This window comes from Oryx dammah, unplaced genomic scaffold (genome assembly GCF_014754425.2).
Source record: "Oryx dammah isolate SB20612 unplaced genomic scaffold, SCBI_Odam_1.1 HiC_scaffold_13, whole genome shotgun sequence".
In the NCBI taxonomy this organism is placed as follows: domain Eukaryota; kingdom Metazoa; phylum Chordata; class Mammalia; order Artiodactyla; family Bovidae; genus Oryx; species Oryx dammah.
In genome coordinates, this window is record NW_024070197.1 from 7,152,664 (window position 1) to 7,179,129 (window position 26,466).

Sequence of the window (26,466 nt, forward strand, 5' to 3'; positions counted from 1 at the left end):
AAACATGAGGTTAAGGGTTAAAACACATTATCAAAAACTTACAGGAGCAGGGACTATTAGTTCCCTGTAATGGTCCATGCAACATTCCTATTTTGGGTATAAAGAAATCAAATGGTAAATGGAGACGAGTTCAAGATTTACAAATAATAAATGAGGCTGTAGTTCCTTTACACCTCATGCTGCCTAATCCTTATACTCTATTGTCTGAAATTCCTGAACGAGCCAAATATTTCTCAGTAATTGATTTGAAAGATGCTTTCTATTCTGTGCCTTTGGCAGAGGAAAGTCAATTTCTATTTGCCTTTGAAGACCCTATGCAGCCAGCTTCTCAGTTAACCTGGACAGTTTTGCCCCCAGGACTTCGTGACAGTCCTCACTTATTTGGACAGTTTGTCACCGGATCTACAAAACTTTAATAGTCCGAAGCAGTGGTGTTACAATATGTAGATGATATTTTGCTCTGTGCTGAGACAGAGGAAGCTTGTTCAGGAGCCTCAGAAGATTTCTTAAACTTTCTGGCAGGCTGCAGTTATAAGGCATCAAGAGAAAAGGCTCAGCTTTGTCAACAATCTGTTAGATATCTGGGCCTAATCATATCAGAAGGGACTAGGGCCATAGCCCCTGAGAAAATTAAACCCGTACTAAATCATCCCCTACCTATGACTTTAAGACAATTGAGACGATTTCTGGGAATCACAGGCTACTGTCATATTTGGATTCCGGGTTATGGGGAACTTGCCTGGCCTTTATATAAACTTATAGCTGAAATTCAGCAGGTCCAAAGAGACAAACTGCTTTGGTCTCCAGATACTCAAACAGCTTTTAAGGTTCTTCAGACTGCCCTACTGCAAGCTCCCACTTTGAGCTTGCCCACAGGGTCAGAATTTAATTTGTTTGTCACTGAAAGAAAAGGTGTGTAAAAAAAAAAAGAAAAGAAAAGGTGTGGCCTTGGGAATTTTGACACAAGCCCAAGGGCCTCACCAGCACCCTATTGCTTATCTAAGCATAAAATTAGATGTTAATTTCACATGGGTGGCCCCACTGCCTAAGAGTAATTGGGGCAGCGGCTTTATTAGCACCTGAAGCTTTAAAAATAATTAATGGACGAAATCTTACTGTCCTGACTTCTCATGATGTGAGTGGAATCTTAAATTCTAAGGTTAATATTTGGATGACAGACAGTAGGCTTCTTAAATATCAGTCATTGTTGTTAGAAGGACCAGTAACTTAGCTTAAAGGCTGTGGACATTTAAATCCTGCCACTTTCCTTCCTGAGAAGGAAAATGAAACACCTGATCACGATTGTTCCCAATTCCTAACTTTAAACTATGCAGCTTGGGAGGATCTAATGGATACCCCATTACACAATCCTGACATGGAAGTATTTACAGATGGCACTTCTTTTGTTCGGGATGGAAAGCGTAAAGCAGGTTACACCATGGTGACTGCTGAACAGGTTTCAGAAACAAAATCTCTCCTCCAGGGAACCAGTGCTCACTTAGTGGAGCTTGTGGCTCTGACCCGAGCTCTAGAGTTAACCAAAGGGTAGCGAGTAAATATCTACATGGATTCTAAGTATGCTTATTTGACTAAACATGCTCATGCTGCAATATGGAAAGAAAGACAGTTTAAAACAGCAACAGGAGAACCTATTAACCATTTCAGAGAGATTGAGAGACTTTTAACTGCTATGCTGCTGCTAAGATGCTTCAGTTGTGTCCGACTCTGTGCGACCCCATAGACGGCAGCCCACCAGGCTCCGGTGTCCCTGGGATTCTCCAGGCAAGAACACTGGAGTGGGTTGACATTTCCTTCTCCAATGCATAAAAGTGAAAAGCGAAAGTGAAGTCGCTCAGTTGTGTATGACTCTTAGCGACCCATGAACTGAAGCCTACCAGGCTCCTCTGTCCATGGGATTTTCCAGGCAAGACTACTGGAGTGGGGTGCCATTACCTTCTCCGTTTAACTGCTATATATTATCCTAAAGTAGCTGTTTTGCATTGCAGTGGGCACAGCAGGGATGGGAGTAAAGCAGCTGAAGGTAATCAGCTGGCTGACTCTCAAGCCAGAAAAGCTGGAACTTTATGAAACCCCTTCACTGTAGACGCCTTTGATCTGGACAGATCCTGTGGAACAGGAAAAACCGTAATATACTGAGGAAAAATTAGAAAGATATGAGAAAAGACGAACAAAGATTACACATAAATGATGGTTACAGTCTGAGGATGGATGATTAATAATTCCTGAAAATGCTCAATGGAAAATTCTTAAGGGTTTACACCAGAGTTTTCATTTGGGTGCAGAGAGTACTTACCAGATGGCTTCTCATTTGTTTGAAGGTAAACATATAATGATAACTTTAAAGAACGTTATCAAAAGGTGTGAGGTCCGTCAGAAACATAACCCAAAGACTGAGAAGCTAGCAATATCTGGATTACAACGAAATGGAAAGTATCCTGGAGAGGGCTGGAAAATTGATTTTACTCATATGCCAAAAGCTAATTGATATTGTTGCTTACAAGTTTGGGTAGATACTTTTACTGGATGGATTGAGGCTTTTCCCTGTCATATTAAGCAAGCTAAGGAGGGTATAAAGATTTTAATCCATGAAATCATCCCCAGGTTGGGGCTGCCACGGAGCCTTCAGAGTGACAATGGCTCCGCATTTAAAGCTGCTGTAACTCAGGGGGTATCTAAAGCTCTAGAAATAGAATATCACTTGCACTGTTCCTGGAGACCCCAATCTTGAGGAAAGGTTGAAAAATCTAATGACATTATCAAAAGACATCTGTGCAAATTAACTCAAGAGACGCAGGACAACTGGATTAAAGTCCTACCCACAGCTTTAATGAGCGCTTGAACTGTCCCCCAAAAGGAGGGAATGTTCCCCTTTGAATGTATTTATGGAAGGCCTTTCTTATGCACAGACATCGTTATAGACCCTGAAGCCTTGGAATTAACTTGTTATGTAACTCAGCTCTAAGCTTTTCAATAGGCAATAACAGAACTCCGGGAGATGACTCCTGACCCAGCCTCTGAGTCAAGCAAGCCTCTATTTGAGACAGGAACCGAGGGCCTCATAAAAACATTGAGATCCGGGGGCCCATCCCTCAAGCCCCTCTGGGAAGGCCCTTACCAGATTATTCTTTCTTCTTCCACAGCTGTCAAAGTGCCAAGAATTGATTCTTGGGTACATTACACTTGAGTTAAGAGGTGGCACCCTGACCAGAACTAAGTGACTTCATTTTATGTCTTTACTTTCTATGCTCTGACTTTGTACTTTTCAGATGGACTTGATAATCTATGTGAGCCTACTCCTGCTGACTCCAAAAATCCTGAGTGTGCCCTTTGATCCTCAAGACAATGCCTTCCTGTCCTGGGCTCACTCCTATGCTGCGTTCCAACAATGGGTCTAACTGCTGGGTCTGTGGAGTGCTCCCCTCTTCATCAAGAAAGGCTTTTGTGGTGGACATCTCCACTTCAAGAAAAATACTTTCTCCATATCTCCGAATACGTTCCACAACAATCATAAGTGATGCCTCTTCTTCATCTGATGACATCTACCAACCCTGAAATGGACTGGTGCAACACTTTGTAGTTTAACTATGGACATAACGTGACTTTTAATTTTGATTATACATTGTCTCGGTTTAATGACTATTTCGCTACACATAAAGGAAAATAGGTCTGGATCTAATGGTTTTTTACCTGACGTTTATCAAATATGGGATGAGGTTATATGGCTAACTCCTGAAAAAGGACGTCTAGTATCTACTGCCCCTATATGCTGAGAACAAACAGAGCCATCCCCAAAAGTTAGCCAACAACTTCATTACAATGATTGGAAACAATTGGGATTTTTGCCTCAGCATGTATGCAAGGTAATCATTCCCGTGTTTTCCAACCCCAATTCAGGTCCTGCCTTTGTCTGGCCAGGCACTAATTGGGCCTGGATATCTCAGTCAGCTGGCTTGCTCCAAACGGGACCTACTGGATATGTGGCTCTTACCTACGGGCATCACTTCCCCTTGGTTGGATAGGGAGATGCACCCTGGGTCTAGCCTTTACTCACGGCTTTATATTTTCAGAGCTTCCAGAAAAGCCTGATAATTTACCTCACCTTAAAATTCGGTGGGCAAGGTCTGTACTTCACTGATATGATTATTTGGCTGCAGTCTTTGTTCCCTCTTTGGGAACTACAGATGTTATGCTACGAGTGGATGCTTTGACTAATTTTACTCAACAGGCATTACAAGATTCTCAGAAAGCTATTTCAGCTTTTAATACTGAACAAGCACAAATGAGAAAGGTGGTTTTACAAAACAGATTAGGTTTAGTTATTCTGACAGCTGCGCAAGGAGGAACTTCTGCCATTATTCATACCCAGTGCTGTACATATATACCTGTTATGAGCACTAATGTTATTCATTTTATTAAACACATGAACAAGATGATTGAGGCTATGGATATTCCTGAAGCCTCAACTGCCTCATTTTGGGAGATGTTAACTAGTGCCCCATGGTGGAAAACTATCTTACTTACAATAATTCTGATTGTTTTGTTTTTGCTGTTTGCTCCCTGCATCTGTACCTGTGTAACTGGATTTGTTTCTAGTTGCATGAAAGCTTTTAAGTTACAAATGGCTGTGTTAGGGGAAGCACACTGATTGAAACCCCCAACCCTGGCCAGGCACCATAGTAACCATTTGCATGAGTTGTTTTATGACAGGAGATCCTGATAAGGAATACAGAACTAATGAGCCACCACCAACCTGAAGAGTTCGGGAAAGGTTGAAAGGAGACAGGCAGTGTCTGTCCACTTCCCAGAATCCCTCTCGCTAGCATCCATCTTGGCTGAGCGATGCATGCACCACCAGCAAAGACTCCGAATTAGAATGATTGGCCAAAGACCACCGGGAAATTAATCTCATCACCATAAAATCTGAGACTGCAGAACGTGTGGCAGAGCAGTTCTCCTGGGTTCCCTTACCCTATTGCTCTCCAACCAAGTGCCCCTCCCGATAAAATCTCTTGTTTGTCAGCACATATGTCTCCTCGGAAAATGCATTTCCGAGTGTTAGACAAGAGCTCAGTTTCGGACCCTGGAAGGGGTCCCCCTTACTGCAATAGTTACTCAAAGTCCTGCTACTGCTGCAGCTGCTTCCAACTACTATTTGGGGGCCCTGGATCAGACATCTTAGGCATGAGGGTTAGGAGAATATATTGCCTCACCAATTTAGGGACAACGCCCCTTTTCAGCTCGGAAGCAGTTATGGAATGAGAATGATGCCCCTTTTCCCTAGGCAACAAAATTCTTCTAAAAGAAAAGGGGAAAATGAGAGGGTAACAGGCAGGAAGGCCAGGGGTCTCCAAATGGAGGAAACAGGCTGTAAGTGTCAGACATTTTTATCTCTCTTAAGTGGCAGGAGGAAACAAACTAGCGATACTTTATTCCTTCTCTATACAAATTTAAAAGGAGGTTTCTCTTAACATACGTGTTGCCATAATGACACCTGGTTTCACCTGAAGTTAACTATTCTCAAACCTTGAGTTAACCAATCCATTTTTCTTATGGAAATGTTTGTCTTAAACTATGTGAATGGACTATGCACTTACCCCAGACTCTCTTCAAGTCGGTTCCGCCTAATGGCTCAGAACCTACTTCACAAACCAGTATGTTATATTCAGATGTTGTTCCCCTAATCTATGTAAACAAAACTATTTGTATGGTAATCTGCCTTCTACAAGATTCAAGTTAATCATTGTATGGCCTGGGAGGAATCATCTGCTGCCAAGATTATCCCAAAATGCATTTTATGCATGAGGGGCCTGGTGCCATTCTGAGTGTTAAAACCTTCCTTTCCTTCATTAACAGACTACTAGTGACTATTATGGCACCCCATTCCAGTACTCTTGCTGGTAAATCCCACGGATGGTGGAGCCTGGTAGGCTACAGTCCATGGGGTCACTAAAGAGTCTAAAGTCGGACATGACTGAGGGACTTCACTTTCACTTTTCACTTTCATGCATTGGAGAAGGAAATGGCAACCCATGCCAGTATTCTTGCCTGGAGAATCCCAGGGACAGAGGAGCCTGCTGGGCTGCCGCCTATGGGGTCGCACAGAGCCGGACACAACTGACACGACTTAGCAGCAGCAGCAGCCCCTCCATTCTGAACCCTCTTCCACCTCCCTCCTCACCAGATCACTCTGGGTTGTTCCAGAGCACTGGCTTTGGGAGCCCTGCTTCATGCATTGAACTTGCACTGATCATTCTGTTTTACATACGGTAATTTACATGTTTCCGTGCTATTCTCTCAAATCATCCCACCCTCACTTTCTCCCACTGAGTCCAAACAAAAGTCTGTTCTTTACATCTGTATCTCCCTTTGTTGCCCTGCATGTAGGATCACTGATACCATCTTTCTAAATTCCATGTACATGCATTAATGTACAGTATTTGTCTTTCTCTTTCTGACTTATTTCACTCTGTATATCAGACTCTAGGCTCATCTATCTCATTAGAACTGATAAACGAGGTGACATTTTTGTTAAGTATGGCACAAAATAGTCTAAGATGATTTACTACTTACCAAAGAAAATTTCAAACGTATGAGATGAAGGGAAGAAAGCACTCAGGCAAGGAATGAACCTGAAAAAAATTTGAAAAAAACAAAAAACAAAACGGAGAATTATTTTTAATCTAAAAATCTGGTGTCAAAGTTTAAAAAATTGTGGAGAATAATCATATTTAGAAAAGGATGATAAGAGAAGAATACTGGAAACTAAAAAAGCTTATTTCTGAAGTTAAAAATGAGTACAGAAATTGAAAGAATTAAGACCTTTTCCAAGCTACAAAAAGCACCATTCATAAACAAAGGAGAAAATGTGAATCCGTTTTTTAAAAAGTGTTCCTTTAAAAATGCTACCCAATAATGATACAGTGGATAAGAATCTCCCTGACAATGCAGGGGACATGGGTTCATCCCTGGTTCAGGAAGATCCCACAAGTACAAGCAACTAAGCCTGTGCACAACTACTGAGCCTGTGCTTTAGAACCTGGGAGGCACAACTCCTGAGCCCACGGCACAGCACAGCCAAAAAAATTCATTAAAAAAGGAAAGCTACCATACAGTGACACTCTACAGTCAGTTATTTCTTGCCCCAGGTCTCTTCTTCCCTGACCTCTATTTTATGATAGGACAAGGGAAGGGGGTCACTCACAGCTCAGTATATCAAGCCACTGCCCCAGGCTCAACAAGGTTTGCAAATGAAAGTCATCTTCTGCCACAAGTAATACAAAAAAAGACAAAAGCCTTATAGACAGGAGTTTTGAAATTCTCATCCTCCTCTGCATAACTAAAAAGATCACCTGTGTCCAAACAACTGGCCACATCTGCATCGAGCTTACCCCTCTGTTCACCTCGCTCCCTATTTCATCTGGGTCTCGGTGTCTCTTTTTCTCCCCTCTGCTCTCCTGCTGTTCCTGTCCTATTTCTTCCCTCACACGTGTCCTGTCCAGGCAGCTGCAATTCGTTCCCCCTCAAAATGCTCTCTCTCCAACCTTCCTGAGTCTTTCAAAAATCCATACCTATGTCTGCCTCTTTCTTCCCCCATTTCAGCTCCCTCTTTGCGCTCCAGATTACTCCCCTTCTCTCGCTGCGACTCTCCCTTCCTCCCCACTCTCTGGCAGGCCATGTGGCTATGCTTCCTTCCAGCCCTTTCTTCCTCTACTCCTTACCTTTCTTTGCCAGCACCATAAAACCGGTCACCTCAGATTGAGACTTGAACCCTTGTGGCAGGACTCCAACCGGGTGAAAACACAACTCGGGACTCTAACCGAAGAGGCCTGGACTCATATCCGGCCAAAACCCAGTTAGGGACTCTCCACCTCTGACGTCCCTCATCGCCCTTCGCCTCCCCGCTCCCATCACTGAGACATAGGGCAGTTCTCCCTATGCTGTTTTCCAGTCCCTGGAGATCTGGCGTCCTAATTTATTAATACTTCTCTATTTTACTCACTTGGCTATTTTCAAGGCTTAATCTCTTTGACTTGACTATCCCTTTGCAATTCCTCAGCCATTCTGTTTTCCCATTGGTTCTCGCTGATGCTTTTCTCCTCAGTTTCAGTTATTTCTCTCAGTCCTTCTGATTCTGCTTCTCCTGATCCGCCTGCCGCCTGAATATACTGAGTGGGCGACAGAACGAGACGCCTCCGGACCGGAAGATCACCTTTTCCCCCGAGTTGAACTGGGCATGGAACAGCACTGGCTGTCACATGGCTGGCCCAGGTCACCTACCCTATGCGGGCTGAGGGGACGGGCTGATAGGAAAGGGGGCCGCTGCGGGGCCTCAGGAGACGCGAGGACAGAGGGGCTGGGAGGGAGGGGGCTCAGGAGCGGGGCGGCCTCGCCGGAATCCCAGGACCGGGGAGTGGGCGCGCGGCCTATCTGGGCTCTGCCTCCGGCGGTCGAGAAGGCGACGCGGCGGGCGCGATTCCCAACTCGCGAGAGAGGGCTTTACTTGGCGAGGCCAGAGGTCAAAAAGGGTGTTAAGCAGGAAAATGTCGCCAGAGGCGGTGTCTACGCGCACCGAGGGCCGAAACCGCCTCAGCAACACTTAAAACCCAAATGAAAAGATAACTGGGCCGCAGCGGCAGCGTTTATTCGGGACCGAGCACCGGGTGCCAGGGTTTTCAGGTCGCTGGCAATTCCCACACCATGAGGACGAGTGAGCGGGGGCGGAGGTGGGGACTGGAGGGGTGGCGAGCTCTGCAAACTTACTCTAGAAGGAAGCGTAGGCGCCGCTCGGGGACCTCGGCTCCGCGCTCTCCGACTTCCGGCTCTGTGGGAAAGGGCTTTTGGTTTTAGAGCCGCGGCTTCCGACCAGGGGCGGGGCGCGGAGGGGGCGGGGCCTGTTACCTTGACAGCATTAAGTTACGGTCTGTAACACTGTTCAGGTAAAAGCTTCCAGTTACGTCGGAAGCCAAGATACTTCCTCTTAAGACTAAAGGGGCTTATTCTCAATAAAAGCTGTTTTTCACAGCCTATTGTGCTCAGATCCTGCTAGTGAAGCTGAAGCAATTCAGGGATCTGGGAACTTGGGCAGTTTTAAGAAACAAGAATGGGACTAGTCTCTATATTACGAATACAAAACTCTGCCTGGGTAGAAATGGGCTATTCCCTACTCACACCCTACAAAACAGCAAACTTTGCATAGTGCTGAGTTCAACAAACCCAGGGTCAGTACCTGGGTGTCTGAGATGGAGGACTTAAGGGATGTGATCATTTGGGTCACTAACCACAGCCTTTTAAGAGCAAGACACTTTAAATGATTATAAACTGCGTTATTGTTTCTTTTATCCAACATGTTTTAATTATTTCCCCTTTCTAAACCCAACTCTTTAAACAGTGACATAAAGAGGGTTGTATAAGCAACTCTTACAATTACTAATATCATTGTGTAAGTTTAAGCTACAGAGAAAAAATTAACTGATACATATACTGTGAAACGATTATCACAATAAGTTTGCCTAGCATCCATAATTTCGTATAGGTAACCTAAAAATGATTCTCGACAGTGGATTCACCAATGATTTATCAGATACAACACCAAAAGCTCACGCCAACAAAATAAAAAGAGCTAAACTGCACACATCCTAATTATCAAATATTGTGCAGTAATCCATCCTAAGCAATGAAAAAACAATGTATGCTATAATACCAAAATATTGCCAAGCATATATTCAATAATAGTTTAACATCAAGAATACATAAAGAACTCCAAAAAGTAGTGATCACCAATTCCACCACAGGGGTGGGGGAGCTTTCTTAACCAACCATCCCACATATCGCAAATAAAATACAAACAGTAACATAAAATAGAAACTTAATGGCAAATATAAAAGACAATCATTTATAATGCATAAAAATATTTTAAAAAGGAAGTAGCTATGCCTTGAAAAAACAAATGATGGTTCATCACTGAAGTTATCACTCCACTACATAAGCTCTGTCATTAAGTTCCTACAATATTAAGTGTGGAGGCAGAATGATCAATAGCACCCAGGTGACAAGCATGCAGCATCAGCAACAGTTTAGTCAACAGCCTCACAACTATGAGGGTGTGAACCTGGACAGTACGCTTGTCAGGAGAAGTTCCTACACCTCTTGGTGAGGCTCAAAGGGCGTGGTGATAGTACACATGAACATCACTATCACAGTGCCCTTCACGCAGGCTTCTCTGACATCACTCAAAGCCAGAATAAGATGTACAGGTCAAGGTCTTCAGATACTTTCTCATATCACAGAACATGCTGACCACTATACTAACTAGCTTCAAGTGGTAATTCTGTATGCAGGAGGAAAATATTACAATGAATAAGGGAAACTATTCTCCTTTAAAACTTTTGTCTTACCCAGTAAACCCACACCACAGAGTCCGTGAGGAGCTACCCCATAAACACAGGCAGATTACCACAGCAAAGAAACTGGACATGACTTCAGACCCTAGAGCCACATACTTCAAAATCAAATTTAAAAGGAAAAATTATACAAACTAAGGAAAAGGCAAAGTCAGGAAGAGTCTACACTCCCAGATTAGATACACCAGTACAAGAGTGGAAAACTATGAGATATGGGGGTCTCATATCCTAAGACCTTGAGATGGGTCTATTTGGTCCACCCAGAGATGCCAAGCTAAGAGCCTGAAAGATTCACACATATTCCCTTTGTTGGACTGCTGTCCTTACTGTTCTCCTAAGTAACAGGCACAGAAGATCCATCCACCAGCTTATTCCACACACACTGACATGTATGGCAGCAAAAGGAGAACAGCAGAAACGGCTGAGCGATCTCAAGAGGCAGACAGGGACTAAGACAGTTCATTACAGGTTCTGAGGTGCCAGATAAAATTAAAGAGCAGCCAGTACTTTCCCATTTTCTGATTCTATCTTCCAAATATGACAACTGTGAGGAAGCAGCACCGGATCAGGGGTTAGACGCTTGGGGCATCAGCTCTGATCTATATGGACTAAGAATTGAGTAGCCAATAGATCCAAGCCCACAAAGAGAGAAGAGGGGGCAAGGCAGCCCACCTCATGCTCCTCACACTCAAGAACAACCAGCTCACAGCAGGGAGATGGCGAGTGTTGTGGATACAAACCTTGCCTTTGTGTCTGATGGAGCCGCAGCACCACTGGCGGGTGAAAGAACACATGATACATGTTGAAGGACAGGCTGAGGACTCTGGGAAAGGTTAAGCTTCCTCTGGGACTGTAATAAACAAACTTCTCTTTGGCCAAAGAGCTGAGAGAGTCAATTCCTAGGTAGGTTGAGAAGTCCAGGGTACCCCAGGAGGAGAAAGGGGTCTGAGGCTCTCGAGGATAGAAAGCAGTCTGGAATTATCAAGGAGGAGAAAAGGACAAACTTTTTTCTTTAAGCCCAGAGCTGATGATTACACAACAAAACAACTCCATTTAAACTCTGTACTAAGCAGACACATTACTTTGCCAACAAAGGTCCGTCTAGTCAAGACTATGGTTTTTCCAGTGGTCATGTATGGATGAGAGAGTTGGAATGTGAAGAAAGCTGAGCACCGAAGAATTGATGCCTTTGAACTGTGGCATTGGAGAAGACTCTTGAGAGTCCCTTGGACTGCAAGGAGATCCAACCAGTCCATTCTAAAGGAGATCAGTCCTTGGTGTTCTTTGGAAGGAACGATGCTAAAGCTGAAACTCCAATACTTTGGCCATCTCAGGTGAAGAGCTGACTCATTGGAAAAGCCTCTGATGCTGGGAGGGATTAGGGGCAGGAGAAGGGGACAACAGAGGATGAGATGGCTGGATGGCATCACTGACTCGATGGACATGAGTTTGAGTGAACTCTGGGAGTTGGTGATGGACATGGAGGCCTGGCGTGCTGCAATTCATGGGGTCACAAAGAGTCAGACACGACTTAGAGACTGCACTGAACTGAAGATAATATAACAACAATGTTTCCTACTTGAGGACAGGTTTCTCCTTGAGAACCTTCTGACTAATCCTGTCATCTTGAAATGTAAATTCAGGGCATGGGTCTGGTAAGACCTTTATGACCTTGAGACATTCTTTTGACTTACTGTAATAACTAATTGAGAAAGTATGTATCTCCCTTGCTAAGACTAGCGAGGGGGTGCATTCTCCATCCCCCTTCTGATGTCCATGTCAGAAGCTTTCTCTGTCCCATTTCATACTTTAATAAAACTCTGCTACACAAAAGCTCTCGAGTGATCAAGCCTGGTACCTGGTCCCAAAACTATATCTTCTTCAGAGATCATGAATCTGACGTTGTTCACCGTAAACTCTCACCTCTATGTACCATTACAAGAGGTTTCCAACCACTATTAATGTGCTTTCCTCTCTGCCCTGAGATCTCATCTCTGTTCACACTTTTGATACATTTCCGTCCATCTGAAGGTTTTGTTTTGTTCTCAAAACAAGTATCTGAAACTAAAATACATGATGTATGAAAAGAGCACACCTAACATTGTTTTCAATGGTGAAAAACTGAAAACTTTTCCTCTGAGATTGGGAAGAAGGCAAGGACACGCACTCTGCATCACTGTTCAACAAAGGACTGAAACCCCTAACCAGAGCAATTATACAAGAAAAAGAAATCAAAGCCTCCCAAAGTGAAAAATTAGAAAGTTACCTTCTTTCCCAGAGGACAAGGTCTTTTGTGTATAAACTGTAGATTCCACACAGAAACAAAAAACCTCCTGCCACATCAAATAGCAATTTTAGCAAACTTGCAGGATACAAAAGTCAACATGCAAATCAGCTGCATTTCTATACACAATGTTAAAAGAAAATCACATAATTTTATTTACTATTGTATTAAAGATGGATGAAATATTTAGGAATAATTCACCAAGGAGGTGAAACATATACACTGAAAACTACTTAACCATTTCTAATAGAAATCCAAAATAAACAAATAAATCTAGTAGTCATGGACAGGAAATCTCAGTACTCTATATTTCCAAGTTACTCAAAGTGTTCCACAGATTTAATGAATTCATTATGAAACGTACAATATAAATGTTTGCAGAAATAGAAAAAACTTGCCAGAAGTCATAAAGAATCTCAAGAGGACCATAAACTGCAAAAATACTCTTCAATAAGTACAAAGATGAAAGATGAAGGCCACCCTTTTTAAAATTTCAAGCCATATCACAATATAATCCAGATGGTGTAGTACTGGCATAAACACATCCGGATTTATAAACCATTTGCATATATTTAAAATCTAATGACAAGGATGCTAAGAAAACCCAGTGGAAAAAAGACAGCTGCCATAACAAATGGTGAATCTATGGGTTAAACAATGAAGAGGAAACCTCACCTGCATCAAAAGTAAAAACATCTCTGTGCCAAACCACAAAATGAACACAGTGAAAAGACAAAATCTGAACAATGAAGGCAATGAAAGTGAATTTTCAGCTCTCAGAGATTTAGATTCATGTCACAGTTTCAAACAAATGATGGAATAGCACACTGTCACTGATACCTGGCTCTGAATTTTCCATCCCATTTCCAATCAAGATTTTGAAGTCAGTGCCTCACTCACTTAGCTTCAATTACCTTAGAACAAATTTCCCCTTTTAGGTCTACTTCCAGATTTTACCAGGTACTGTGCATGTTAATACCTGACTTCCAGCCACAGCTTCTTAATCCTGATTGACAGAGAGCAGACTGCACATCCAGAAGGACCCGAGGCAATCCCCCCTGCCCAACAGCACTGAGACCCCTTCTCAAACCTGTGGGTGTGGAGCCCTGCCCAGGATGGTGCCCTCCACACAAGATCCAGGACACTGGGTCATGCGGAGATGGGATCTAAGTGGAGACGACAGGACCTGAGGGAAGTTCCCTGGTGAGTGTGCATGTACAGGTGTCAGGAAGGAGACTTCAGAGTCAGAGACGATTAGTAAGTCCAAAGAAGGGATTTCAGGAAGGACCGACTGAGAATCAACTGAGAATATGATTTTACCTAAGAAAGAGCCATTCCTCTTTTCTTGCCTTTTTTCCTCCTCTTCCCAGCTTCTTCCTCAGACAATGTAAGTTTTTAGAAGTTGATCTGACAAGTGGAAAACAGGCTGCTTACGGCTTAGAATCAACGTTCCCCCCTTCGTTTGCCACAACCACAAAAACAGGAAGACCTCACTATTGTAAGGTTGGACCCTGGAGACCGTGATGGGCCACCCCTTCTCTCCCCCGCCGGCGGGGGAAGTCCCTAACGGAAGGAGCCTCCCAGATCCCGGGGACCAATGACAGCACACTTCGCCAGCTAAAGCCGCCCCACCCCAGCCACATAGAAGGACCTATCAGCCAGCGACGCCTCACCCTGGCGACCTATCCGAACCCCTGTCCATTAACCTGACCATCCCTCGCAACAAACTTATATAAGCCGCCTCTAACACGGTCCAGGCGCAGGCTTCCTCGACCTGCCTTGTTCGGGTCCGGGAACCCCACCCGGGAGCGCTTCCCCACTAAAGCCTGTTAGACACTCTTTTGGTGTCCTGGTCATCCTTACCTAACATTTGGTGCTCAATGTGGGGCTCGAGGCGAGGGCCCATCCTGCGATGAGCGGAATTTGCGGCCCACTTGGGTCCAGCCTGCACCTGACCAGGTCACCCCGCCACCCCGCCGGGACTACCCAACCATCTGGCAGGATACAGGGTAAATTCCATCGGTCGGGCTCTGGGGGGTGTTGCTCCCATGTCAATTATTCCTAGGGTGTCTCGGTCCTTTTAAATCGCGGCCACGTCCGGACCCCTACCTCTGCAGGCCAGGCCTGCTGTTCCTCGCTGCCAGCCAACTCGGAGACGTCTGCCTTGGATGTGTGGCCCTCTCCTCACTTCACTGGCTGAACGCCCGTTCAGGGACGCCTGACCGGACCGCTCCCAGGCCCACTTTCCGATTGGTCCAGGACCTTTCATATTCGCCATGGGGGAGGCTGCCTCCAAGGCCGATCAACCCTGGTCTACACCGCTGGAATGTTTACTCGCCAACTTCACAACTCTACATATCTCTGGGGAAATTCACTCCAAATGCTTAACCTTCCTCTCTTCTGAGGCGTGGCCCCTATATTCTCTAGATAATGGCTCACAATGGCCACCAACCAGAACTTTCGATTTTAACATCCTCCGTGACTTAGATAATTACTGCCAGAGGACGGGAAAATGGTCCGAGGTACCCTACATACAGGCTTTCTGGCTGTTGTGCTCCTGTCCCACCCTATGTACCAGCTGCTCCCCCTCTGAAATTCTCCTTAACCATGGCCCTTCCTAGCCCTGCAACACCAAAGGGGCCACCAGCGCCTCCCCCCCCAGGGATGCCCGAGACGGAAACTTCTGCCCTCACAGTACCTCCAGAAGACCTGGTGCCCCCCCACCTTACACTTTGGCCCCTGGTACTCCCTTGACCCCCTCCACCCCTGCCACACCAACCCCCCCTCTACTGCCCTTGCCAACTTCTCCCATGTCTTCCCCTCCTCCACAGTCCTCACAGCCCAGCCCTCCTGTGACTCCGCCTCAATATCCACTCTTTCCTCCGTGCCCACCCCCTTCTGACTCGCCTGTCAGCTCACACACAAGGTCCCAGACCGCTCTCAATCTACCGCCAACTCCTCTTCTTCCTCTCTGCCAGGTGGCCGGCCCGGAGGGTCTCGCCCATGTCCACGTGCCCTTTTCACTCCAAGACCTCGCCCATATCGAACAACGGCTAGGTTCCTACTCGGCCAACCCCTCTAACTACATCAAAAACTACCCAGCTGTCTCACTCTTATGCCCTAACCTGGCAAGATGTATTTGTCATACTGGGGTCCACTACTATCCCAGAAGAAAGAAAGGCTATTTGGGCTGCGGCAAGAGTGGTGGCTGACCAAAAACATCTAGCTAACCCAGCAGACCCTGCCCGGCCACCTGGAGCGGCTGCTGTTCCAGAAGTAGACCCAGACTGGGACTATCAGGAGGGACAGAGAGGAAGGGCCAACATTCGGTACATGGTAGAATGCCTAGTAGAAGGGATGGAGACCATCTCCCTTAAGGTGGTGAACCTACTTAAGCTAGATGAAGTAACTCAGGGCCCCAACAAAAACCCAGCAGCCTTCCTTAACAGGCTGACAGAGGCTCTCACCACCTATACCCGAATTGCCCCAGATTCTCCGGCGGGGGTCACCACCCTAGCCAGCCATTTTATATCCAAATCAGCTTCAGACATCAGAAAAAAACTCTCCAAGGCTGAGGATGGGCCTCCGACCCCCCTCCGAGATCTGGTAAAAATGGCCTTTAAGGTTTATAATGCCCAAGAAGAAGCCGCTGAAGCCAGCTGCAAGGCAAGGCTTAAACAAAAAGCCAAACTCCAGGCTAACCCCCTTGAGAGACACACCCCGGCACTGGTAGCAGCCTCGCGGCCGGCCACAGGCCAAAAGGTGGGTCCCCAGAAGCCACCGCTGGGAGCCTGCTTCAAATGCGGTCATGAGGGCCACTGGGCCCGCCAATGCCCAAACCCCTGGCCCCCAACAAAGCCATGCCCTTGTTGCAAACAACCGGGACATTGGGCGAGTGATTGTCCCCGGGCAACTCAGGCCCCAGCCTTACCGGGCCAAAGTCTGGGCTCCCAAAAGGACATTTCCTCCCCATACCCCACCTTGGAACTTCTCTCCTTTGATGAAGATTGATGGTGCCCAGACTCCTAGGCCCCCATAACCCAAGCCGAGCCCAGGGTAATGCTTCAAGTGGCGGGTAAGTCTATCAATTTCTTGATAGATATGGGGGCTACTTACTCGGTTCTTCCCTCCTTCTGGGACACCTTACATCCTTCCCAGGTCTTGGTGGTGGGTATAGATGGCATTTCTTCACGACCCTTACAGACTGGGCCACAGCCCTGTCAGCTTGACCACTTCCTGTTCACACACTCTTTTCTGATAATCCCTTCATGCCCTACTCCCCTGCTGGGGCGGGACATTTTAGCTAAGCTTGGCCACCATTCACCTACCTCTCTCATTTTCCCAATCTCTCACCTTGCCTCTACTCTTCCTTTGCTCCCCTGAGGCTCCAATTGTCAACCCTACCATCTAGGACACTGAAATCCCTCTGGTAGCAACCCATCACACCTCCATCCTGATTAAACTACATGATCCTTACCACTTCCCAAGCCACCCTCAATTCCCCATCTCTCAAACTCACCTACACGGTTTTAAACCAATCACAGACTGTCTCTTAGGCCAGGGCCTCCTAGTCCCCACAGCCTTACCCTGCAATAGCCCCATTCTCCCTGTGTGGAAAACTTCTGGCAGCTACCGATTGATCCAGGACCTTCGACTGATAAATGAGGCCGTAATCCCTGCTCATCCGATTGTCCCCAATCCTTATACCTTGCTTTCTGACATCCCTAGCAGTACGGCTCACTTTACTGTCATAAACCTCAAAGATGCCTTTTTCACTATTCCCTTACACCCAGACTGCCAGTTCCTCTTTGCTTTTACATGGACCGACCCAGAAACCTGACAGTCCTCCCAGCTAATGTGGACAGTCCTCCCCCAAGGGTTTCAAGATAGCCCCCATTTTTTTTTTGGCAGGCTCTGGCCTGGGATCTGGCTACGTGCCCTTTGGTCCCTACTGTCCTCTTACAGTATGCAGATGACTTTCTGCTCTGCAGCGCCTCACAAGCTCTCTCTCTGATACATACCACTACTCTTCTTAACTTCCTTAGCTCTAAAGGATACCGAGCATCTCAACAAAAAGCCCAATTCACCCAGACCTCTGTAACTTACCAGGTCTAACAATTACCCCAACAACTAAGGCTCTAACTACTGACAGACTCAGCCTTCTCTGAGACCTCTGCCCCCCTTCCACTGGGGAACAAATCTTATCCTTTTGGGGGTTAACAGGATTCTTCCGGCACTGGGTCCCCAACTATGCTTCACTGGCTAAACCCCTCTACACAGCCACAAAAGACACCCCTACTGGACCACTCTCTCAGAAACAGAGGTCCAAAAGGCTTTCCACAACCTCTGCTCAGCTTTGCTGTCCTCTTCCCCACTCTTCCTGCCCAATCCCAACCTCCCCTATCACCTATATACTGATGAAAAAGGGGGCATAGCCTTTGGAGCCCTCACACAGCCTGCAGGCCCTGAAATGCTGCCAGTGGCATTTATCTCCAAACAGTTAGACCCCACCGCCCAGGGATGGTTCCCCTGCCTACGCACCCTGGCAGCAGCAGCTTCTCTATACGCAGATGCAAAAAAAAAGGCGAATTTTAGATCAACCCCTACCTATATTCTCACCACACCGCCTGGCCGATCTCCTGGCTTCCAAATTCCTGTCAGACCTTAGTGACTCTAGGCTCCGGCAATTCACCATTACTAAGACACCCCTGCCTCCCGCCAGTGAGTGACACACCCTGTCCAATGCTTGTCTGGCCTCATCCACTGTGGCTGTTGCCAATCACAACTTTGGCTATACTCTTCACCATTGGACTGGCTGTCAAGGCCCCCGCCCCCCAGGACTCGCCACCCACACTCTGTCTTTCACTGGCCCTTACTTACCTTATCATCTGTTCACTACTCCTGGGGTGCTATTCCTTTGGAATGGCCTGACCTGGCCATATGTCTCTAGCCTGCCTTGAGGACTTTATCTTGACCCTACTACAAGACCTCTGGCTGGCTACCCTGATTATTGACTGTGACTCTTTCATCCAGGTAATTTCTGATCTGTACTTACAGGAGACCTTCCTCCTTTTCACAAAAGCTCAAATTGATTTTTTCTCCTTTATCACTCTTCTCCTAATATCATAGCTAAACATGCTTTTGTCACTATTCCTCCAGGCTGAGATAACACGGGTGGGACAACCTACGCCCTGCCCCTGGGGCTAACCAAACGAGACCACTAAAAAACTGGGTTCATAGCCTATACTTATGTCCACCGAGACTGTTATGTCTCACCTGCCCAGCCATGCTCCTATGGGGGTAAATGGTATTGGACGGCCAAGAGCCTTGGGACTGCCAAATCAAACTCAGCCTCTAACTGCTATAAAGCTAAAGACAAAGACCTCTGTTTCACCATACAAACCCACTACGGAATGACAGACGGAAACGGGGCCCAAGATCAGAGACAAAAACAAATCCAACATAAGCTCCAAAAGGACTTAATAAAGTTGACAACTAAGGCCTCTAATCCACACCATGAGCCCAATAAACTCCTACCTGAGTTGTACATACAGCAAGGTGAAAATGCAGAGTCAACTCAACATTCCATCAGTATTAACTTTTATTGATATCAGGTTCCTTCCTACAAGAGTGTTATTTTTTGTACATTATCTTCTGGCCCAGAGGCCTGTTGATATTTTATGACCGCTTTTTGATAAAGGTTGGTCAGACAGAACAATAATTTTCCCTTAAACTGTTTCTTCTTAAATTCCTAGCCTGCGTCACCCTTAAAGTACAGAGTTACATTTTTATGGAGCAAAGATTCAGTGGGTTACAGCAAAGAAAAGAACTTATTAACCCTAACCCTAATGTTGCTAATGCTAAAGCTGCTGCTTGTTTTTTCTACATCCTGACTATATGCACTCCCAGGAACACAATGGATAATGGATGTGAGAACTTGGCAGCAAGCATTGGCTCAACAATGTTGCAAGAGTCTGGATAAACCTGCCAAGTAAGCTAGAATGCTAATAGGGGGTTTGAAACTCTCTTTTCATGCCCAGGAGATTTATCAACTAGAGCCCTAAGTTAACTTTCCAGAGAAAGGTGGTCGGGAACAGGCCCCTGTTAATGTCAGAAGAGTTGGTGAAAGGCATAAAATAGTAAGACAGACAGATTCTAGTTTTGGGGTAGATGCTCGAGCAGATCCAGGGGGTCCGTCGAGTCCCGAGGCCTTGCTTATCAGGACTCTTCCTGCATGACCTTGTCATGGGTGGGATCTCCCGTGCTGGCTCCCGGCATCTCCCCCTTTTTAGAGCGGCCACAACAGCATAGCTAAAAATAGTAGACAGAATGTTTTTTCCTAAAATAAAGTTAGAGAATGTATGGAAAAAATCACTTGCTACTCCTGCAGCAGCAAAATCTAATCGGGAGTGTTCCATGGGCTCTGTCTTCGCTTGAGACCCCGACCGTTCCTCGCCCAACTGATCCCCCAAAAATAGATAGAGGCCCAAAATCTCACTCAAAATGCCCCTGAAGTAACCTGGCCAATGGGGCCCTTGACCACCTAGGTACTGTACCTCCCAGCCAACGCCTCTTGTGTCCTGGCCAACGACACCTCATTAACCACAGTGGCCTGTGATGGCTCAAGACGAGACCCCCTATCCCCAAACCCTCCAGTATGCAGAAAGCCGGGGATATTCTTTCTCTGCAATCAAACCACCTTATTACAATGTTTCCCGCCCAACTGCACTCAGCCTTACACCCCAATCTTCCTTACTCCGTACCTGACCATTCTGACACCCCAGGCAATGGAGGACAAATCCCAGTCAACCCACCACCGGAGGGCACTAACTGCTGCTCCCCTGCTTCTCTGGGGAGGTTTATTCACAGCCTTAGGACTGGGGGCAGGAGGATTGTGATCAGCCACGCACTTTTGCTATAAGCTGTCCGCAGATCTCAATCGAGACCTAGACAAGGTGGCAGACTCCCTAATGGCATTACAGACCCAAATAACCTCTCTGGCAGCAGTGGCTCTCCAAAATCGAAGGGCCTTAGACCTGCTAACGGCTGAAAAAGGGGGAACCTGTCAGTTCCTAAGGGAAGACTGTTGTTTTTTCATTAATGCCTCGGGGATAGTTCGGAACAAGGTCCGAGAGCTGAGAGAGGACATCAGACTTAGACAGGCCGAGTCGGGCGGTTCCGATTTCTCAGGATGGTGGAAGTCGTCTTGGGCAAAATGGCTTCTCCCACTTCTCAGACTCCTCACAGCTTTGTTCCTCATCCTGTCGATAGGACCTTGTGTTTTTCAGATCATCCTCCAGAGGGTCAGGGACCTGACCCAGAGGCTACTGGACAGATGTTGATGGTGGCCGCATACTCCAAACTCCCGTCCAGAGACTCTGAGGCCCCCTAAAGGTCACCAGGATCCAGCCATGACCCTCAGCCCCAACGATGCCCCAGTTCAGCAGGAAGTAGCCAGAAACGATAACGGCACCCCTTATCCTATTAAAAGGGTCAGAATGTAAGGTCAGACCCCGGGGGCCATGATGGGCCGCCCATCCTCTCCCCCCGCCGGCAGGGAGGTCCCTAACGGAAGGAGCCTCCCAGATCCCGGGGACCAATGACAGCACACTTCGCCAGCTAAAGCCGCCCTACTCCAGCCACGTAAAGGACTTATCAGCCCGCGACGCCTTGGCCTGGCAACCTATCCAAACCCCCGTCCATTGACCTGACCATCCCTTGCAACAAACTTATATAAACCGCCTCTAACACGGTCCCGGCACAGACTTCCTCGACCTGCCTCATTCGGTCCCGGAACCCCGCCTGGGAGCGCTTCCCCATTAAAGCCTGTTAGACACTCTTTTGGTGTCCTGGTCATCCTTACCTAACAACTATGTGGAACAGTCCTTTGGTGTCCACTGCCTCAGGTGGGATGCTGTTTCTGCCCTCCTATTTCTTCCCTCACACCTGTCCTGCCCTCCTTGGCAACTTGTTTCTCCTCTTGCTGCTCTTCTCCCCACTCCCACCCTTCTAATTGTCCTAAATATCTATACATCTGTCTCTTTTTTTCTCCAACTCTGCTCCCTCTCTGCCTTCTAGTCACACCCCTTCTCTCCCTGTTACACTCCCACTCTGGGGCACTCCAGGTGTCTAGGCTTCCTTCCTTCTCTTCTCGTCAACACCTATCCCTGTTTCTCTCCTAGGATCACCCGTCAGCCCTCCTACCGCAGACGCGGGGCCCCTGTCTCCTTGTCTCCAACTCCTGGAGATCCCACGCCTTTGTCCATTATTCTTTCACCCACCCGCTGCTTTAAGGGCTAACTCTAGTTCATTTTACCATCCCTTTGCAACTGCCTCAGCCATCCTGGGCGACCCCGTCGGTTCTCTCATTGTTTTCCACTTCTGAGTTTGCCTTTCACTGGCAGTCACTGTTTCTTCTGATCCCCCTCGCCCACGTATCTACAGAAACGATGAGTAAATGAAACGCCCGCCTATCAAAAGAGCCCCTTTTCAAACGAGACGGACTCGTGACGGAAAAACACTGGGTGTCACACGTCCAGCCCAGGGGTGAGGAAAAGGGACTGACCAGGAAGGGAGGCCTGCGGGGCAGAACGATCGGCCTGAGGAGACGCGAGGGCAGAGAGGCTGGGAGCCAGGGGGTCTCGGGCCGGGCGGGCTCTCCAGGATCCCAGGACCGGGGAGAGGACGCGGCTTCTCCGGGAGCGGGGCTGTCCACGCGACCTCCAGGGGCCGACAGGGTGAGGCGGTGGAGCTGTGCGTGCCCGAATCCGCCTCGCGCCCGGAAACTTTACAAGGCACAGGCGTAGGTACTAACAGTTTTAAGCAGGAAAATATCGCTAAAGGCGGTGTCTCTGGGGCCGAAGGCCGAAAAGCAAACGGCAAGGACAAGCCTCAGAGCGATTTCGAACACTCGACCTACAACCGCGGCCTCTAGGTTTATTTGGGGCGGACAGCGGGGTATCGGGATATTACTGCCGCAGAACCAGCGGGACCCTGTAGATGGAAGTGGGGAGGGCGGGTTGCACAGCTAAGCGCGCAGCACGCCTTTACAATACGAGAAAAAAACTCAGGGCAGCCCGGCGCCCTTCTCTCGCGGCCTTCCGCTTCCGCAGGAAATTGCGCACGCGCGGATTCCGAGGTGGAGCTTCCGGGTCGGGGGCTGGGCGGATAGCTGCAGGCGAGGGGTGGGGCGAGGAGCGTCCATGTCTGCAGAGTGAGAGCAAGGTGCTGCAAGGGGCCGGGAGGTGTTTAACAGTCCTGTGATGCCCCATAAATTACAGCCTGTTTTTTTTTTTTTTTTAATGTGTTGCCTTCAACATCTAAATAGCATATTCTTCTATAATTACAATATAGAAATGTCTATGAACAAAATAAACTTTTTGTCATGTGTTGAGGAAAGAATGGTGGTAGTAGTGAAAATCGCTCAGTCGTGTCCGACTCTGCGACCCCATGGTCTATACAGTCCATGGAATTCTCCAGGCCAGAATACTGGAGTGGGTAGTCTTTCCCATCTGCGTGGGATCTTCCCAAGCCAGGGATCTAACCCAGATCTCCCGCATTGCAGGCGGTTTCTTTACCAGCTGAGCCACAAGGGAAGCCCCTGTTAGTAAGATTCATCCAGTGTTTTAGCAACAACATCTAAGCAGCCAGGGTATGGTCAGTGTTTGGGGACAGATCTAAAAATCTGCAGTCCTTGCCTACCTTTGATTTCTTTTAGTGCCTGTTAGCTGCTAGACAGTTCTCTTCTCCTTAAATTCTTCCGATTTAATTTGAATCTTATACATCCCCCCACAACCTCCTGGAAATTTTGAGGATTTGGGTCACTTTGAGCTCCCCCCTCAGGATGCCAGGAAAACATGCACTGGGCACAGTGGAGAGGAGGAAGCTGGTGGGTTCCACGGACCAGAGGCACCGCTGCGGCGGGGCTCCACGCGGCCATGCAGGCAGAGGCGGCCAGCCTTCCCAGGTCGCTCTGTCACCCCGTTACACTTTTAAGGCAAAAGCTTATAACTTTGGAGGCCAGTATGTTGGAAACTAGGATATGTCCTCCTAACAAGTAGAAAAGTTTCAATAAAGATTTTATTTTCCTTTTTAAAATTTTTTGAAATTACGAAAGTATGACATTTACATGAGGCTTTGAAAGTACTTACAGACAGTTCTACTATATATTACAATTTTTTAAGTAGACAAATTAAGATTTTTAGTTGGAATTTCAATATTAAACTCTCAAAAATTAATAGAATGGACAGGAAAGCAGGATATACTAGACCTGAAAAGAATTGTGAACCAATTCAACATAATTAAGACTTATACAATTTTCACACAAGAGCAGAATACAAATTTTATTCAAGTTCCCATAGATTATTAACCAGGAGACACTGGAACATGACATAAAACAAGGTGCAAAAGTTTCATGGCCTAAATAAAGAGCATTGAAATCATACAGGGCCTGCTCTCTTATTACTGTGAAACTATGTAAGAATCAACACCAAAGGTATTTGAAAATAACCCACATAGTTTCAAGTGCAATAAATTAATAAATAAATGGTTTGTCAGGAGGCTCTTGCCTGCTCCTGGCAATTCAGGGGTTGGGAACCTGGGTCTCTGAAGAGTTCCTGTAGGGCGGTAATTGGATGCAGAACATTTCCTGCCATTAGAATAATTTAACCATCTTAAGAAAATAAATTTTTCTGGATTTCTCTCGGTACTGCAAACTAAAATAAGAAATACAAAACTATCCCTGGGGAAAACGTGCCATTTTACAGTGACATCCTGTATCACAACTTTTCCTCTTTCCACATGGCTCAGTTCCAGAGACACAAGGTCAAAACATACAGTGTGAGACTGCAGGACTAAGGTATGTGATGGGAACTTCCGTCAGTGTCTTTTTCTTTTATTATTTTGAAATTGATAGAGTTTACTAACCATTGCTTTAAAAAGAGCAATTTTTGTTGATCAGTTGCTAAGTTGAATCTGACTCTTTGCAACTCCATGAACTGCAGCACACCAGGCTTCCCTGTCCTTCACTATCTCCCAGGGTTTTCTCAAACTTGTGTTCATTGAGTGGGTAATGCCATCCAACCATCTCATCCTCTGTCGCCCTCTTCTCCTGCCCACAATCTTTCCCAGGATCAGGGTCTTTTCCATTGAGTCCGCTCTTTGCATCATGTGGCCAAAAAGAGCAATATATCTTTAAAAATTGATGAAAACCGCATTGTTCCTTTAGTACACATTCTAAACTTCTACTGCTCTCCACACAACAGGCCAATAATTGAGAGACAAGTTGCTGGGGCGGGAATAATGACTTTATTCAGAAAGTCAGCAAACCGAAAATATGGTGGACTGTACCCACAAAACCATCTTATCTGAGTTAGAACTCAGTTCCCTTTTATACTAAAAGAGGAGGGAATCAAGTCAAGTCAAATTCCTTTGAACCTAAGGAATCAAACAGTTACATAACAGAGCATAAAAGTCCATCAATAAGAGTTCCCTGAGAAACCTCAAATAACATCAAGGAATTTGAAGGGCAACGGAAGGCCATAAAAGGTCATTGTATAGGGTCACTCCTCAACCCCTCCCTCACACACAATATCAGTAATCTTATTACTATTTAAATCATTCCTGTGCTGGGGTAGAAAAAATTTAAGGCTACATAATATATTTAAGATATAATTTCAACTGTTAAAAAATACAAAGCTTATTTATGAGATGATGTTTTGTAATAAAACCATGGAGTTGCATATCCGTGCACACACGCATGCACATGTAAATACACAAGTGACTGAAATGAAGAGTTGCCTCCTGACACATTTTTAAATCATTTTCCCATTATCACTTTTAGTCGTATGTATTTCAGCATCTCTGGGGCCATGAAAATGAATCAACTGTACTTAAGTGTGCAATATTATCTTTTTTAAAAAGCTTGTTTATTTATTTAGGTTGTGCTGGTCTTTGTTACTTTGCGTGGCTTTTTCTAGTGGCTTTTTCTATCTTTCTGAGCGGAAGATACTCTGTAGTTGTGGTGAGTGGGCTTCTCACGCAATGGCATCTTTGGTTACAGAGAACAGGTTGTAGGTGAACTGCAGGCACAAGGCTTCTGTAGTTGCAATACATGGGGTCTGCAGTTTTGGCTCACAGGCTCTCGAGCATGGACTCAATAGTTGTGCTGGATGGGCTTAGTTACTCCCGGGCATGCGGAATCTTCTCGGACCAGGGAGATCAAACCCATATCCCCTGCATTGGCAGACACATTCTTATCCACTGTACCAACAGGGATGTCTCAACTCTAATACTATATTCAGTTCAGTTCAGTTCAGTTCAGTCGCTCAGTCGTGTCCGACTCTTTGCAACCCCATGAATCGCAGAACGCCAGGCCTCCGTATCAATCACCATCTCCCGGAGTTCACTCAGACTCACGTCCGTCCAGTCCGTGATGCCATCCAGCCATCTCATCCTGTGTCGTCCCCTTCTCCTCCTGCCCCCAATCTCTCCCAGCATCAGAGTCTTTTCCAATGAGTCAACTCTTCTCATGAACTGTCCAAAGTACTGGAGCTTCAGCTTTAGCATCATTCCTTCCAAAGAAATCCCCGGGGTGATCTCCTTCAGAATGGACTGGTTGGATCTCCTTGCAGTCCAACGGACCCTCGAGAGTCTTCTCCAACACCACAGTTCAAACGCATCAATTCTTCGGCGCTCAGCCTTCTTCACAGTCCAACTCTCACATCCATACATGACCACAGGAAAAACCATAGCCTTGACTAG

General features: G+C 46.4%; 2 protein-coding genes across 5 annotated transcripts in view; both read right to left on the reverse strand.

Moving 5' to 3' along the window:
* The window catches only part of LOC120871962 (zinc finger protein 347-like), a 232,281-nt gene that overhangs the window by 191,397 nt on the left and 14,418 nt on the right, over window positions 1-26,466 (reverse strand). Inside the window, exon 1 of one of the 3 annotated variants that reach the window (XM_040252057.1) lies at window positions 8,782-8,845. The exons of 1 other annotated variant lie outside the window; for it this stretch is intronic. The gene's annotated coding sequence lies outside the window, so the exon portion shown is untranslated. Of the gene's footprint in view, window positions 1-6,591; window positions 6,645-8,781; window positions 8,846-26,466 lie in introns of those variants that run through there. One more of the 3 variants, XM_040252055.1, reaches the window with a different exon arrangement.
* The window catches only part of LOC120872055 (zinc finger protein 610-like), a 67,943-nt gene that overhangs the window by 31,285 nt on the left and 10,192 nt on the right, over window positions 1-26,466 (reverse strand). The gene's annotated exons all lie outside the window — the stretch shown is intronic.